This window comes from Lissotriton helveticus, chromosome 1_1 (genome assembly GCF_964261635.1).
Source record: "Lissotriton helveticus chromosome 1_1, aLisHel1.1, whole genome shotgun sequence".
NCBI lineage: Eukaryota > Metazoa > Chordata > Amphibia > Caudata > Salamandridae > Lissotriton > Lissotriton helveticus.
This window is the reverse complement of record NC_136057.1, coordinates 887269753-887288692: the sequence shown is the minus strand read 5'-3', so window position 1 is coordinate 887288692 and position 18940 is coordinate 887269753.

The window sequence follows — 18940 nt, the reverse complement described above, 5'->3', positions numbered from 1 at the left end:
CCACAGGGAATAATACATCAAACAAAAAAACAAGCACTAAAAATAATAAATACATAAATTCGAAAATAAATTACACTTACCTTTAAGTAGCGTTATCACGACGTTTGTACAGTTAGCTATAAAGTAAAGAAAAAAAAAGGCAAACACAAACACATATTATTGTAATTAAAACTTGTACCTGTGTGCCCATATGTTGTAACCGATTGCTTCCTAGTGATACACTCAAAACGAAGTGCCTTTCGACTGGAAAAAAAAAAACATTAATAATCGTAAAAAAGGTAACATAAAGGAATTTCAATCAAACAAAAAGTAGCAGAATACAGAAAAGCCAATAGATTCATAATGTTAACAAAATAATTTTTTTAACTAAATACATATAAACATTAGACAAATATTGCACTTACCTTAAAGTAGCTGCGTCACACCGTGCCGTACCGTTCATTCTGGAACTCGACAGAACATACCAATAGCCGCCAATTCAATGAAAACCGTGACCCGCCCTGCCGTAGTCAAATGAGGGACTTTCAACAAAATAGCAATGACAGCAGTTTCGTCAAAAACAACGTAGATTACCAATACCCTAAAACATTATTATTTATTTATTTAAAACCCAATAACTATTACAAAAAAGCTAACTAAAACTAGAAAAATATAGAATAAAACACGAATACATGAATCTAAAAATTATCTTAAAATAGAGAAACTTACCTTAAAGTAACTGGTAACTTTTCTGGCAAAAGCAGCGGTCTGGCTGCAAAACACAAAAAAACATTAGTAAACAAACAAAAAATATTAAGCAACACTTTTCTAGCAAAGGCGGCGGTCTGGCTGCAAAACACAAAAAAAACATTAGTAAACAAACAAAAAATATTAAGCAAATACACATTTAAAAAAAAAGGTACAAGTCAAAAAACCATACAATTTAATAATGTAAACAGTAAGACAATTTCTAAATGGAATATATAATAAACACTTAGAATATATAATATACACTTACCTCTAAGTGGCTGCATCCTGACCTGCTGTACGGTTAATTCTAGAACAGATTCGACACCAAAAACACAAAAATGTAACATTTTACAGAAGCATATTCTACGTATTTAAAAATGCAAATAACATAAAAACATACAAATTTAAAACGTAAACAGAATTTCTAAACAGAATATATACAAACATTAAACATTAAATAAACTTACCTGAAACTGCCCACGACCTTACCGACAGTCCAATTCCTGCTCGAATTTTCGTAAATATAGCAGTATCGCCGAATCGATTAAAAAAAACGGAAATTAACAGCTCAAAAAAGAATATTCTACACCTCAAAAAACACAAATTTAGTTATAGAAAAGTATTTAAAAAAAAGAAACATAAGTAAAAAAAACAACACAGGCCTAGCAAAACAGGCTAACTTAACTTGACACTCCGCTACACGATCACAAAACATACTGACGAACAAAAGTAACATTAAGCAATGACACTTATTTAAAAAAAGGCCAAATATATAAAAGCATACAAATGTATAATGTAAACAAAAACATAATTTCTAACCAGAATATATAGAAACATTAAACATTAAATAGACTTACCTGAAACTTGCTGCGGCCCGACCGGCAGTACAATTCCTTCCCGAATTTTCAAAAAGATAGCAGTATTGCCGATTTGACAAAAAAAAAAAACAGCTAACAAAGCAATATTCGACACATCAAAATACACAAATTTAAGTTAAAAAAAGATTTTCTTTAAAAGAAACATGAGTAAAAAACTAAAAGAAAACAAACCGAGAAAGACAAGATAACTAACCTAAACACGCTGCAACAGGATCACGAGACGGGCCGGGGTAAACATATAAAAAAAACACAAAAATACATTAGATGAGCAAGAAAATAAAGATGGCTTACCTGAGACCAGAAACAACAGCATACATACCGGAAAAAGCACTTCGTGGACGCCGCTGTACAATGTCGACCTGGGTCGGCGTACACCTAGAAAAGAAACACAAAAATACATTAGAATAGCTAGAAAGACAATGGCTTACCTGAGACCTGCAAACAACAGCATACAAACCAGGGAAAGCACTCCACGGATGCCGCTGCACGAGGACGACACAGGGACACGGACCAAGGTAGACCTGGAAAAGAAACACAGAAATACATTAGATGAGCAAGAAAGACAAGATGGCTTACCTGAGGCCCGCAACCAGCAGCATACATACCGGGCAAAGCACTCCATACACGCCGCTGCACGAGGATGACACGAGCCGGGGTAGACCTGGAAAAGAAACAGAAAAATGCATTAGATGAGCAAGAGAGACAAGATGGCTTACCTGAGACCTGCAACCAGCAGCATACATACCGGGCAAAGCACTCCATACACGCCGCTGCACGAAGACGACATGGGCCAGGGTACACCTGGAAAAGAAATACAAAGAAATACAAAGAAACAAAAATAAATACAATAAAATACCAAAAAAAGAGAAGATGGCTTACCTGAGACCCGCAAACATCAGCATACATACCGGGGAAAGCACTCCATACATACCGCAGCACGAAGACGACACGGGCCGGGGTCGACCTGAAAAGAAACACAAAAATGCATTCGATGAGCAAGAAAGACAAGATGGCTTACCTGAGACCCGCAAACAACAGCATAGATACCGGGGAAAGCACTCCATACACGCCGCTGCACGAAGACGACACGGGCCGGGGTACACCTGAAAAAGAAAAACAAAGAAACACAAAAATACATTAACATAATTTCAAACCAGAATATATACAAACATTAAACATTAAATAAACTTACCTGAAACTGCCCGCGGCCAGACCAACAATATAATTCCTTCTGGAATTTCTGAAAATATATTAGTATCGACCAAAAAAAAATCAAATTAACAGGTCACAAAAGAATATTCGACACATCTAAAAACACAAATTAGTTTAAAAAAAGATTTAAACGAAAAGTAACATAAGTAATAAAAAACACAACACAGACCGAGAAAGGCAAGATAGCTTACCATAACACGCCACAACACAATCACAAAACGGACCAGTGTACACCTGAAAGAGAAACACAAAGAAACATAAAAATACATACAAATAGCAAGAAAGACACAATAGCGTACCTGCAAGAAAGACACAATAGCGTACCTGAGATCCGCAGACAACAGCATCCATACCAGCGAAAGCAATCCATGCACGCCGCTGCACGAAGACGATGCGAGTCGGGGTAGACCTGAAAAAGAAACACAAAAATGCATTAGATGAGCAAAAAAGACAAGATGGCTTACCTGAGACACGCAAACAGCAGCATACATACCGGGCAAAGCACTCCATGGATGCTGCTGCACGAAGACAACACGAGCCGGGGTAGACCTGGAAAAGAAACACAAAAAGGCATGAGATGAGCAAGAAAGACAAGATGGCTTACCTGAGACACGCAAACAGCAGCATACATACCGGGCAAAGCACTCCATGCACGCCGCTGCAGGAAGATGACACGAGCCGGGGTACACCTGGAAAAGAAACACAAAAATGCATTAGATGAGCAAAAAAGACAAGATGGCTTACCTGAGACACGCAAACAGCAGCATACATACCGGGCAAAGCACTCCATGGATGCCGCTGCACGAAGACGACGCGAGCCGGGGTAGACCTGGAAAAGAAACACAAAAAATGCATTAGATGAGCAGAAAGACAAGACGGCTTACCTGAGACACGCAAACAGCAGCATACATACCGGGCAAAGCACTCCATGCATGCCGCTGCACGAAGACGACACGAGCCGGGGTAGACCGGGAAAAGAAGCACAAAAATGCATTAGATGAGCAAAAAAGACAAGATGGCTTACCTGAGACACACAAACAGCAGCATATATACCGGGCAAAGCACTACATGGATGCCGCTGCACGAAGACGACATGAGCCGGAGTAGACCTGGAAAAGAAACACAAAAATGCATGAGATGAGCAAGAAAGACAAGATGGCTTACCGGAGACACGCAAACAGCAGCATACATACCGGGCAAAGCACTCCATGCACGCCGCTGCAGGAAGATGACACGAGCCGGGGTACACCTGGAAAAGAAACACAAAAATGCATTAGATGAGCAAGAAAGACAAGTTGACTTACCGAGACACGCAAACCGCAGCATACATACCGGGCAAAGCACTCCATGAATACCGCTGCGCGAAGACGACACGAGCCGGGGTAGACCTGGAAAAGAAACACAAAAATGCATTTGATGAGCAAGAAAGACAAGATGGCTTACCTGAGACACGCAAACAGCAGCATACATACGGGGCAAAGCACTCCATGCACCCCGATGCACGAAGACGACACGAGCCGGGGTAGACCTGGAAAAAAAACACAAAAATGCATTAGATGAGTAAGAAAGACAAGATGGCTTACCAGAGACACGCAAACAGCAGCATACATACTGGTCAAAGCACTCCATACACGCCGCAGCACGAAGACGACACGAGCCGGGTTCGACCTGGAAAAGAAACACAAAAATGCCTTAGATGAGCAAGAAAGACAAGATGACTTACCTGAGACATGCAAACAGCAGTATACATACCGGGCAAAGCACTCCATGCACGCCGCTGCACAAAGACAACACGAGCCGGGGTAGACCTGGAAAAGAAACACAAAAAAGCATTATATCAGCAAGAAAGACACGATGTCTTACCTGAGACCCGCAAGACCTGAGACCCGCAAACAGCAGCATACATACCGGGCAAAGCACTCCACGCACGCCGCTGCACGAAGATGACACGAGCCGGAGTAGACCTGGAAAAGAAACACAAAAATGCATTAGATGAGCAAAAAAGACAAGATGGCTTACCTGAGACATGCAAACAGCAGCAAACATATCGGGCATAGCACAGGGTAGACCTGGAAAAGAAACACAAAAATGCATTAGAAGAGCAAAAAAGACAAGATGGCTTACCTGAGACACGCAAACAGCAGCATACATACCGGGCAAAGAACTCCACGCACGCCGCTCCACGAAGACGACACACAGCCGGGGTAGACCTGGAAAAGAAACACAAAAATGTATTAAATGAAAAAAAAAAGACAATGAGACACGAAAACAGCAGCATATGTACCGGGCAAAGCACTCCATGCAAGCCTCTGCAGGAAGATGACACGAGCCGGGGTACACCTGTAAAAGAAACACAAAAATGCTTTAGATGAGAAAGAAAGACAAGATGGCATAGCTGAGACACGCAAACAGCAGCATACATACCAGGCAAAGCACTCCATGCACGCAAACGACACGAACCGGGGTTGACCTGGTAAAGAAACACAAAAATGCATTAGATGAGCAAGAAAGATAAGATGGCTTACCTGAGACACGCAAACAGCAGCATACATACCGGGCAAAGCACTCCATGCATGCCGCTGCATGAAGACGACACGAGCCGGGGTAGACGTGGAAAAGAAACACAAAAATGCATTAGATGAGTAAGAAAGACAAGATGGCTTACCTGAGACACGCAAACAGCAGCATACATACGGGGCAAAGCACTCCATGCACCCCGATGCACGAAGACGACACGAGCCGGGGTAGACCTGGAAAAGAAACACAAAAATGCCTTAGATGAGCAAGAAAGACAAGATGACTTACCTGAGACATGCAAACAGCAGCATACATACCGGGCAAAGCACTCCATGCACGCCGCTGCACAAAGACGACACGAGCCGGGGTAGACCTGGAAAAGAAACACAAAAAAGCATTATATCAGCAAGAAAGACACGATGTCTTACCTGAGACCCGCAAGACCTGAGACCCGCAAACAGCAGCATACATACCGGGCAAAGCACTCCACGCACGCCGCTGCACGAAGATGACACGAGCCGGAGTAGACCTGGAAAAGAAACACAAAAATGCATTAGATGAGCAAAAAAGACAAGATGGCTTACCTGAGACATGCAAACAGCAGCAAACATATCGGGCATAGCACGGGGTAGACCTGGAAAAGAAACACAAAAATGCTTTAGAAGAGCAAAAAAGACAAGATGGCTTACCTGAGACACGCAAACAGCAGCATACATACCGGGCAAAGAACTCCACGCACGCCGCTCCACGAAGACGACACACAGCCGGGGTAGACCTGGAAAAGAAACACAAAAATGTATTAAATGAACAAAAAAGACAATGAGACACGAAAACAGCAGCATATGTACCGGGCAAAGCACTCCATGCAAGCCTCTGCAGGAAGATGACACGAGCCGGGGTACACCTGTAAAAGAAACACAAAAATGCATTAGATGAGAAAGAAAGACAAGATGGCATAGCTGAGACACGCAAACAGCAGCATACATACCAGGCAAAGCACTCCATGCACGCAAACGACACGAACCGGGGTTGACCTGGTAAAGAAACACAAAAATGCATTAGATGAGCAAGAAAGACAAGATGGCTTACCTGAGACACGCAAACAGCAGCATACATACCGGGCAAAGCACTCCATGCACGCCGCTGCATGAAGACGACGCGAGCCGGGGTAGACGTGGAAAAGAAACACAAAAATGCATTAGATGAGCAAGAAAGACAAGGTGGCTTACCAGAGACACGCAAACAGCAGCATACATACCGGGCAAAGCACTCATACACGCCGCTGCATGAAGATGACACGAGCCGTGGTCGACATGGAAAAGAAACACAAAAATGCATTAGATGAGTAAGAAAGACAAGATGGCTTACCTGAGACACGCACACAGCAGCATACATACCGGGCAAAGCACTCCATACACTCCGCTGCACGAAGACGATTCGAGCGGGGTAGACCTGGAAAAAAAACACAAAAATGCATTAGATGAGCAAGAAAGACAAGATGGCTTACCTGAGATGAGCAAACAGCAGCATATATACCGGGGAAAGCACTCCATACATACCGCAGCATGAAGACGACACGGGCCGGGGTCGACCTGGAAAAGAAACACAAAAATGCATTCGATGAGCAAGAAAGACAAGATGGCTTACCTGAGACCCGCAAACAACAGCATAGATACCGGGGAAAGCACTCCATACATACCGCAGCACGAAGACGACACGGGCAAGGGTCGACCTGGAAAAGAAACACAAAAATGCATTCGATGAGCAAGAAAGACAAGATGGCTTACCTGAGACCCGCAAACAACAGCATAGATACCGGGGAAAGCACTCCATACACGCCGCTGCACGAAGACGACACGGGCCGGGGTACACCTGAAAAAGAAAAACAAAGAAACACAAAAATACATTAACATAATTTTAAACCAGAATATATACAAACATTAAACATTAAATAAACTTACCTGAAACTGCCCGCGGCCAGACCAACAATATAATTCCTTCTGGAATTTCTGAAAATATATTAGTATCAACAACAAAAAAAAGCAAATTCACAGGTCACAAAAGAATATTCGACACATCTAAAAACACAAATTAGTTTAAAAAAAGATTTAAACGAAAAGTAACATAAGTAATAAAAAACAACACAGACCGAGAAAGGCAAGATAGCTTACCTTAACACGCCACAACACAATCACAAAACGGACCAGTGTACACCTGAAAGAGAAACACAAAGAAACATAAAAATACATACAAATAGCAAGAAAGACACAATAGCGTACCTGCAAGAAAGACACAATAGCGTACCTGAGATCCGCAGACAACAGCATCCATACCAGCGAAAGCAATCCATGCACGCCGCTGCACGAAGACGACGCGAGTCGGGATAAACCTGGAAAAGAAACACAAAAAATGCATTAGATGAGCAAAAAAGACAAGACGGCTTACCTGAGACACGCAAACAGCAGCATACATACCGGGCAAAGCACTCCATGCATGCCGCTGCACGAAGACGACACGAGCCGGGGTAGACCTGGAAAAGAAACACAAAAAAGCATTATATCAGCAAGAAAGACAAGATGTCTTACCTGAGACTCGCAAGACCTGAGACCCGCAAACAGCAGCATACATACCGGGCAAAGCACTCCACGCACGCCGCTGCACGAAGATGACACGAGCCGGAGTAGACCTGGAAAAGAAACATAAAAATGCATTAGATGAGCAAAAAAGACAAGATGGCTTACCTGAGACATGCAAACAGCAGCAAACATATCGGGCATAGCACGGGGTAGACCTGGAAAAGAAACACAAAAATGCATTAGAAGAGCAAAAAAGACAAGATGGCTTACCTGAGACACGCAAACAGCAGCATACATACCGGGCAAAGAACTCCACGCACGCCGCTCCACGAAGACGACACACAGCCGGGGTAGACCTGGAAAAGAAACACAAAAATGTATTAAATGAACAAAAAAGACAATGAGACACGAAAACAGCAGCATATGTACCGGGCAAAGCACTCCATGCAAGCCTCTGCAGGAAGATGACACGAGCCGGGGTACACCTGTAAAAGAAACACAAAAATGCATTAGATGAGAAAGAAAGACAAGATGGCTTACCAGAGACACGCAAACAGCAGCATACATACCGGGCAAAGCACTCATACACGCCGCTGCACGAAGATGACACGAGCCGTGGTCGACATGGAAAAGAAACACAAAAATGCATTAGATGAGTAAGAAAGACAAGATGGCTTACCTGAGACACGCAAACAGCAGCATACATACGGGGCAAAGCACTCCATGCACCCCGATGCACGAAGACGACACGAGCCGGGGTAGACCTGGAAAAGAAACACAAAAATGCATTAGATGAGTAAGAAAGACAAGATGGCTTACCAGAGACACGCAAACAGCAGCATACATTTTGGTCAAAGCACTCCATACACGCCGCAGCACGAAGACGACACGAGCCGGGTTCGACCTGGAAAAGAAACACAAAAATGCCTTAGATGAGCAAGAAAGACAAGATGACTTACCTGAGACATGCAAACAGCAGCATACATACCGGGCAAAGCACTCCATGCACGCCGCTGCACAAAGACGACACGAGCCGGGGTAGACATGGAAAAGAAACACAAAAAAGCATTATATCAGCAAGAAAGACACGATGTCTTACCTGAGACCCGCAAGACCTGAGACCCGCAAACAGCAGCATACATACCGGGCAAAGCACTCCACGCACGCCGCTGCACGAAGATGACACGAGCCGGAGTAGACCTGGAAAAGAAACACAAAAATGCATTAGATGAGCAAAAAAGACAAGATGGCTTACCTGAGACATGCAAACAGCAGCAAACATATCGGGCATAGCACGGGGTAGACCTGGAAAAGAAACACAAAAATGCATTAGAAGAGCAAAAAAGACAAGATGGCTTACCTGAGACACGCAAACAGCAGCATACATACCGGGCAAAGAACTCCACGCACGCCGCTCCACGAAGACGACACACAGCCGGGGTAGACCTGGAAAAGAAACACAAAAATGTATTAAATGAACAAAAAAGACAATGAGACACGAAAACAGCAGCATATGTACCGGGCAAAGCACTCCATGCAAGCCTCTGCAGGAAGATGACACGAGCCGGGGTACACCTGTAAAAGAAACACAAAAATGCATTAGATGAGAAAGAAAGACAAGATGGCATAGCTGAGACACGCAAACAGCAGCATACATACCAGGCAAAGCACTCCATGCACGCAAACGACATGAACCGGGGTTGACCTGGTAAAGAAACACAAAAATGCATTAGATGAGCAAGAAAGACAAGATGGCTTACCTGAGACACGCAAACAGCAGCATACATACCGGGAAAAGCACTCCATGCATGCCGCTGCATGAAGACGACGCGAGCCGGGGTAGACGTGGAAAAGAAACACAAAAATGCATTATATGAGCAAGAAAGACAAGGTGGCTTACCAGAGACACGCAAACAGCAGCATACATACCGGGCAAAGCACTCATACACGCCGCTGCACGAAGATGACACGAGCCGTGGTCGACATGGAAAAGAAACACAAAAATGCATTAGATGAGTAAGAAAGACAAGATGGCTTACCTAAGACACGCACACAGCAGCATACATACCGGGCAAAGCACTCCATACACTCCGCTGCACGAAGACGATTCGAGCGGGGTAGACCTGGAAAAAAAACACAAAAATGCATTAGATGAGCAAGAAAGACAAGATGGCTTACCTGAGATGAGCAAACAGCAGCATATATACCGGGGAAAGCACTCCATACATACCGCAGCATGAAGACGACACGGGCCGGGGTCGACCTGGAAAAGAAACACAAAAATGCATTCGATGAGCAAGAAAGACAAGATGGCTTACCTGAGACCCGCAAACAACAGCATAGATACCGGGGAAAGCACTCCATACATACCGCAGCACGAAGACGAAACGGGCCGGGGTCGACCTGGAAAAGAAACACAAAAATGCATTCGATGAGCAAGAAAGACAAGATGGCTTACCTGAGACCCGCAAACAACAGCATAGATACCGGGGAAAGCACTCCATACACGCCGCTGCACGAAGACGACACGGGCCGGGGTACACCTGAAAAAGAAAAACAAAGAAACACAAAAATACATTAACATAATTTCAAACCAGAATATATACAAACATTAAACATTAAATAAACTTACCTGAAACTGCCCGCGGCCAGACCAACAATATAATTCCTTCTGGAATTTCTGAAAATATATTAGTATCAACAACAAAAAAAAGCAAATTCACAGGTCACAAAAGAATATTCGACACATCTAAAAACACAAATTAGTTTAAAAAAAGATTTAAACGAAAAGTAACATAAGTAATAAAAAAACAACACAGACCGAGAAAGGCAAGATAGCTTACCTTAACACGCCACAACACAATCACAAAACGGACCAGTGTACACCTGAAAGAGAAACACAAAGAAACATAAAAATACATACAAATAGCAAGAAAGACACAATAGCGTACCTGCAAGAAAGACACAATAGCGTACCTGAGATCCGCAGACAACAGCATCCATACCAGCGAAAGCAATCCATGCACGCCGCTGCACGAAGACGACGCGAGTCGGGATAAACCTGGAAAAGAAACACAATAAATGCATTAGATGAGCAAAAAAGACAAGACGGCTTACCTGAGACACGCAAACAGCAGCATACATACCGGGCAAAGCACTCCATGCATGCCGCTGCACGAAGACGACACAAGCCGGGGTAGACCTGGAAAAGAAACACAAAAAAGCATTATATCAGCAAGAAAGACAAGATGTCTTACCTGAGACTCGCAAGACCTGAGACCCGCAAACAGCAGCATACATACCGGGCAAAGCACTCCACGCACGCCGCTGCACGAAGATGACATGAGCCGGAGTAGACCTGGAAAAGAAACATAAAAATGCATTAGATGAGCAAAAAAGACAAGATGGCTTACCTGAGACATGCAAACAGCAGCAAACATATCGGGCATAGCACGGGGTAGACCTGGAAAAGAAACACAAAAATGCATTAGATGAGCAAAAAAGACAAGACGGCTTACCTGAGACACGCAAACAGCAGCATACATACCGGGCAAAGCACTCCATGCATGCCGCTGCACGAAGACGACACGAGCCGGGGTAGACCGGGAAAAGAAACACAAAAATGCATTAGATGAGCAAAAAAGACATGTGGCTTACCTGAGACACGCAAACAGCAGCATATATACCGGGCAAAGCACTACATGGATGCCGCTGCACGAAGACGACATGAGCCGGAGTAGACCTGGAAAAGAAACACAAAAATGCATGAGATGAGCAAGAAAGACAAGATGGCTTACCTGAGACACGCAAACAGCAGCATACATACCGGGCAAAGCACTCCATGCACGCCGCTGCAGGAAGATGACACGAGCCGGGGTACACCTGGAAAAGAAACACAAAAATGCATTAGATGAGCAAGAAAGACAAGTTGACTTACCGAGACACGCAAACCGCAGCATACATACCGGGCAAAGCACTCCATGAATACCGCTGCACGAAGATGACTCGAGCCGGAGTAGACCTGGAAAAGAAACACAAAAATGCATTAGATGAGCAAAAAAGACAAGATGGCTTACCTGAGACACGCAAACAGCAGCAAACATATCGGGCATAGCACGGGGTAGACCTGGAAAAGAAACACAACAATGCATTAGATGAGCAAAAAAGACAAGATGGCTTACCTGAGACACGCAAACAGCAGCATACATACCGGGCAAAGAACTCCACGCACGCCGCTCCACGAAGACGACACCCAGCCGGGGTAGACCTGGAAAAGAAACACAAAAATGCATTAAATGAACAAAAAAGACAATGAGACACGAAAACAGCAGCATATGTACCGGGCAAAGCACTCCATGCAAGCCTCTGCAGGAAGATGACACGAGCCGGGGTACACCTGTAAAAGAAACACAAAAATGCATTAGATGAGAAAGAAAGACAACATGGCTTACCTGAGACACGCAAACAGCAGCATACATACCAGGCAAAGCACTCCATGCACGCAAACGACACAAACCGGGGTTGACCTGGTAAAGAAACACAAAAATGCATTAGATGAGCAAGAAAGACAAGATGGCTTACTGAGACACGCAAACAGCAGCATACATACCGGGCAAAGCACTCCATGTACGCCGCTGCATGAAGACGACGCGAGCCGGGGTAGACGTGGAAAAGAAACACAAAAATGCATTAGATGAGCAAGAAAGACAAGATTGCTTACCTGAGATGAGCAAACAGCAGCATATATACCAGGCAAAGCACTCCCTACACGCCGCTGCACGAAGACGACAAGAGCCGGGGTAAACCTGGAAAAGAAACACAAAAATGGATTAGATGAGCAAGAAATACAAGATGGCTTACCTGAGACACGCAAACAGCAGCATACATACCGGGCAAAGCACTAATACACGCCGCTGCACGAAGATGACACGAGCCGTGGTCGACATGGAAAAGAAACACAAAAATGCATTAGATGAGCAAGAAAGACAAGATGGCTTACCTGAGACACGCACACAGCAGCATACATAACGGGCAAAGCACCCCATACACTCCGCTGCACGAAGACGACACGAGCCGGGGTGGACCTGGAAAAAAAACACAAAAATGCATTCGATGAGCAAGAAAGACAAGATTGCTTACCTGAGATGAGCAAACAGCAGCATATATACCAGGCAAAGCACTCCCTACACGCCGCTGCACGAAGACGACACGAGCCGGGGTAAACCTGGAAAAGAAACACAAAAATGGATTAGATGAGCAAGAAATACAAGATGGCTTACCTGAGACACGCAAACAGCAGCATACATACCGGGCAAAGCACTAATACACGCCGCTGCACGAAGATGACACGAGCCGTGGTCGACATGGAAAAGAAACACAAAAATGCATTAGATGAGCAAGAAAGACAAGATGGCTTACCTGAGACACGCACACAGCAGCATACATAACGGGCAAAGCACCCCATACACTCCGCTGCACGAAGACGACACGAGCCGGGGTGGACCTGGAAAAAAAACACAAAAATGCATTCGATGAGCAAGAAAGACAAGATTGCTTACCTGAGATGAGCAAACAGCAGCATATATACCAGGCAAAGCACTCCCTACACGCCGCTGCACGAAGACGACACAAGCCGGGGTAGACCTGGAAAAGAAACACAAAAATGGATTAGATGTGCAAGAAATACAAGATGGCTTACCTGAGACACGCAAACAGCAGCATACATACCGGGCAAAGCACTCCATACACGCCGCTGCACGAAGACGACACGAGCCGGGGTAGACCTGGAAAAGAAACACAAAAATGGATTAGATGAGCAAGAAATACAAGATGGCTTACCTGAGACACGCAAACAGCAGCATACATACCGGGCAAAGCACTCCATGCACGCTGCTGCACATAGCTGACACGAGCCGGGGTAGACCTGGAAAAGAAACACAAAAAAGGATTAGATGAGCAAGAAAGACAAGAGGGCTTACCTGAGACCCGCAAGACCTGAGACCCGCAAACAGCAGCATACATACCGGGCAAAGCACTCCACGCACGCCGCTGCACGAAGATGACATGAGCCGGAGTAGACCTGGAAAAGAAACACAAAAATGCATTAGATGAGCAAAAAAGAAAAGATGGCTTACCTGAGACACGCAAACAGCAGCATACATACCGGGCAAAGAACTACGCGCACGCCGCTCCACGAAGACGACACACAGCCGGGGTAGACCTGGAAAAGAAACACAAAAATGCATTAGATGAGGAAAAAAGACAAGTAGGCTTACCTGAGACACGCAAACAGCAGCATATGTACCGGGCAAAGCACTCCATGCAAGCCTCTGCTGGAAGATGACACGAGCCAGGGTACACCTGTAAAAGAAACACAAAAATGCATTAGATGAGAAAGAAAGACAAGATGGCTTACCTGAGACACGCAAACAGCAGCATACATACCAGGCAAAGCACTCCATGCACGCAAACAACACGAACCGGGGTTGACCTGGTAAAGAAACACTAAAATGCATTAGATGAGCAAGAAAGACAAGATGGCTTACCTGAGACACGCAAATAGCAGCATACATGCCGGGCAAAGCACTCCATGCACGCCGCTGCATGAAGACAACGCGAGCCGGGGTAGACCTGGAAAAGAAACACAAAATGCATTAGATGAGCAAGAAAGACAAGATGGCTTACCTGAGACGAGCAAACAGCAGCATATATACCAGGTAAAGCACTCCCTACATGCCGCTGCACGAAGACGACACGAGCCGGGGTAGACCTGGAAAAGAAACACAAAAATGCATTAGATGAGCAAGAAATACAAGATGGCTTACCTGAGACACGCAAACAGCAGCATACATACCGGGCAAAGCACTCCATACACGCTGCTGCAGGAAGACAACACGAGCCGGGGTAGACCTGGAAAAGAAACACAAAAATGCATTAGTTGAGCAAGAAAGACAAGATGGCTTACCTGAGACACGCAAACAGCAGCAGACATACCAGGCAAAGCACTCCATGCACACCGCTGCACGAAGATGACACGAGCCGGGGTAGACCTGGAAAAGAAACACAAAATGCATTAGATGAGCAAGAAAGACAAGATGGCTTACCTGAGACACGCAAACAGCAGCATACATACCGGGCAAAGCACTCCATACACGCCGCTGCACGAAGACGACATGAGCCTGGGTAGACCTGGAAAAGAAACACAAAAATGCATTAGATGAGCAAGAAAGACTAGATGGCTTACCTGAGACACGCAAACAGTAGCATGCATACCGGGCAAAGCACTCCATACACGCCGCTGCACAAAGACGACACGAGCCGGGGTAGACCTGGAAAAGAAACACAAAAATGCATTTGATGAGCAAGAAAGGCAAGATGGCTTACCTGAGACAGGCAAATAGCAGCATACATACTGAGCAAAGCACTCCACGCACGCCGCTGCACGAAGATGACACACAGCCGGGGTAGAACTGGAAAAGAAACACAAAAATGCATTAGATGAGCAAAAAAGACAAGTAGGCTTACCTGAGACACGCAAACAGCAGCATATATACCGGGCAAAGCATTCCATGCACGCCGATGCACGAAGACGACACAAGCTGGTGTTGACCTGATAAAGAAACACAAAAATGCATTAGATGAGCAAGAAAGAGAAGATGGCTTACCTGAGACACGCAAACAGCAGAATACATACCGAGCAAAGCACTCCATGCACGCTGCTGCATGAAGACGACGCAAACCGGGGTAGACCTGGAAAAGAAACACGAAAATGCATTCGATGAGCAAGAAAGACAAGATGGCTTACCTGAGACACGCACACAGCAGCATACATACCGGGCAAAGCACTCCATGGATGCCGCTGCACGAAGACGACACGAGCTGGGGTAGACCTGGAAAAGAAACACAAAAATGCATGAGATGAGCAAAAAAGACAAGTTGACTTACCTGAGACACGCAAACCGCAGCATACATACCGGGCAAAGCAATCCATGCACGCCGCTGCAGGAAGATGACACGAGCCGGGGTACACCTGGAAAAGAAAAACAAAAATGCATTTGATGAGCAAGAAAGACAAGATGGCTCACCTGAGACACGCAAACAGCAGCATACATACCAGGCAAAGCACTCCATGCACTCCGCTGCACGAAGACGACACGAGCCGGGGTAGACCTGGAAAAAACCACACAAAAATGCATTAGATGAGCAAGAAAGACAAGATGGCTTACCTGAGACACCCAAACAGGAGCATACATACCGGGCAAAGCACTCCTTACACGCCGCTGCACGAAGATGACGATTCAGAAAAGGGGGTGGTGATGAACAGAGTGTCTGAATTAAGCAGACCACTCTTACCCAGTCCAAAGATCAGGGCTTGATCCATCACCGTTATTTATCTCACTGCCCCATCCCAGCTCAGAACCTGGCTATATGCAAATTAGTCTGTCCCTGGCCCAGTGCATCATGGGAACAGGGCAGACCAAACTACCAAGCCAATTCTTCACCAGAAAGGAGACAAGCTACCGGGGACCGGTTTCTGGCATTTAAGCCTCTTCGGCCCGGCTTGCTTGAATCCTGATGGAGCAGTGAGAAAGGGACTCATGTCTGAGTATACCCTGCCACACCTATAGTGGCCAAAAACGATTCAGAAAAGGGGGTGGTGATGAACAGAGTGTCTGAATTAAGCAGACCACTCTTACCCAGTCCAAAGATCAGGGCTTGATCCATCACCGTTATTTATCTCACTGCCCCATCCCAGCTCAGAACCTGGCTATATGCAAATTAGTCTGTCCCTGGCCCAGTGCATCATGGGAACAGGGCAGACCAAACTACCAAGCCAATTCTTCACCAGAAAGGAGACAAGCTACCGGGGACCGGTTTCTGGCATTTCAGCCTCTTCGGCCCGGCTTGCTTGAATCCTGATGGAGCAGTGAGAAAGGGACTCATGTCATGAAGATGACACGAGCAGTGGTCGACCTGGAAAAGAAACACAAAAATGCATTAGATGAGCAAGAAAGACAAGATGGCTTACCTGAGACACGCACACAGCAGCATACATACCGGGCAAAGCACTCCATACACGCCGCTGCACGAAGACGACACAAGCCTGGGTAGACCTGGAAAAGAAACACAAAAATGCATGAGATGAGCAAGAAAGACAAGATGGCTTACCTGAGACACGCAAACAGCCGCATACATACCGGGCAAAGCATTCCATGCACGCCGCTGCAGGAAAATGACACGAGCCGGGGTACACCTGGAAAAGAAACACAAAAATGCATTAGATGAGCAAGAAAGACAGGTTGACTTACCTGAGACACGCAAACCGCAGCATACATGCCGGGCAAAGCACTCCATGAATGCCACTGCACGAAGACGACACGAGCCGGGGTAGACCTGGAAAAGAAACACAAAAATGCATTTGATGAGCAAGAAAGACAAGATGGCTCACCTGAGACACGCAAACAGCAGCATACATACCAGGCAAAGCACTCCATGCACTCCGCTGCACGAAGACGACACGAGCCGGGGTAGACCTGGAAAAAAACCCACAAAAATGCATTAGATGAGCAAGAAAGACAAGATGGCTTACCTGAGACACGCAAACAGCAGCATACATACCAGGCAAAGTACTCCCTACACGCCGCTGCACGAAGTCGACATGAGCCGGGGTAGACCTGGAAAAGAAACACAAAAATGCATTAGATGAGCAAGAAAGACAAGATGGCTTACATGAGACATGCAAACAGCAGCATACATAACGGGCAAAGCACTCCATACATGCTGCTGCACAAAGACGACACAAGCCGGCGATAACGACACAGGGACACAGACCGGGGTAGACCTGGAAAAGAAACACAAAAATACATTAGATGAGCAAGAAAGATAAGGTGGCTTACCTGAAACTCGCAAACAGCAGCATACATACCGGGCAAAGCACTCCATACATGCCGCTGCACGAAGACGACACAAGCCTTGGTAGACCTGGAAAAGAAACACAAAAATGCATTAGATGAGCAAAAAAGACAAGATGGCTTACCTGAGACTCGCAAACAGCGGTATACATACCGGGCAAAGCACTCCATGCACGCCGCTGCACAAAGACGACACGAGCCGGGGTAGACCTGGAATAGAAACACAAAAAAGCATTAAATGAGCAAGAAAGACAAGATGGCTTACCTGAGACGAGCAAACAGCAGCATATATACCAGGTAAAGCACTCCCTACACGCCGCTGCACGAAGACGACACGAGCCGGGGTAGACCTGGAAAAGAAACACAAAAATGCATTAGATGAGCAAGAAAGACAAGATGGCTTACCTGAGACACGCAAACAGCAGCATACATACCAGGCAAAGTACTCCCTACACGCCGCTGCACGAAGTCGACATGAGACGGGGTAGACCTGGAAAAGAAACACAAAAATGCATTAGATGAGCAAGAAAGACAAGATGGCTTACCTGAGACATGCAAACAGCAGCATACATAACGGGCAAAGCACTCCATACATGCTGCTGCACTAAGACGACACAAGCAGGCGATAACGACACAGGGACACAGACCGGGGTAGACCTGGAAAAGAAACACAAAAACTACATTAGATGAGCAAGATTGACTAGATGGCTTACCTGAGACAAGCAAACAGTAGCATACATACCGGGCGAAGCACTCCATACACGCCGCTGCACAAAGACGACACGAGCCGGGGTCGACCTGGAAAAGAAACACAAAAATGGATTCGATGAGCAAGAAATACAAGATGGCTTACCTGAGACACGCAAACAGCAGCATACATACCGGGCAAAGCACTCCATACACGCTGCTGCACGAAGACAAAACGAGCCGGGGTAGACCTGATAAAGAAACACAAAAATGCATTAGTTGAGCAAGAAAGACAAGATGGCTTACCTGAGACACGCAAACAGCAGCATACATACCAGGCAAAGCACTCCATGCATGCCGCTGCACGAAGATGACACGAGCCGGGGTCGACCTGGAAAAAAAACACAAAATTGCATCAGATGAGAAAGAA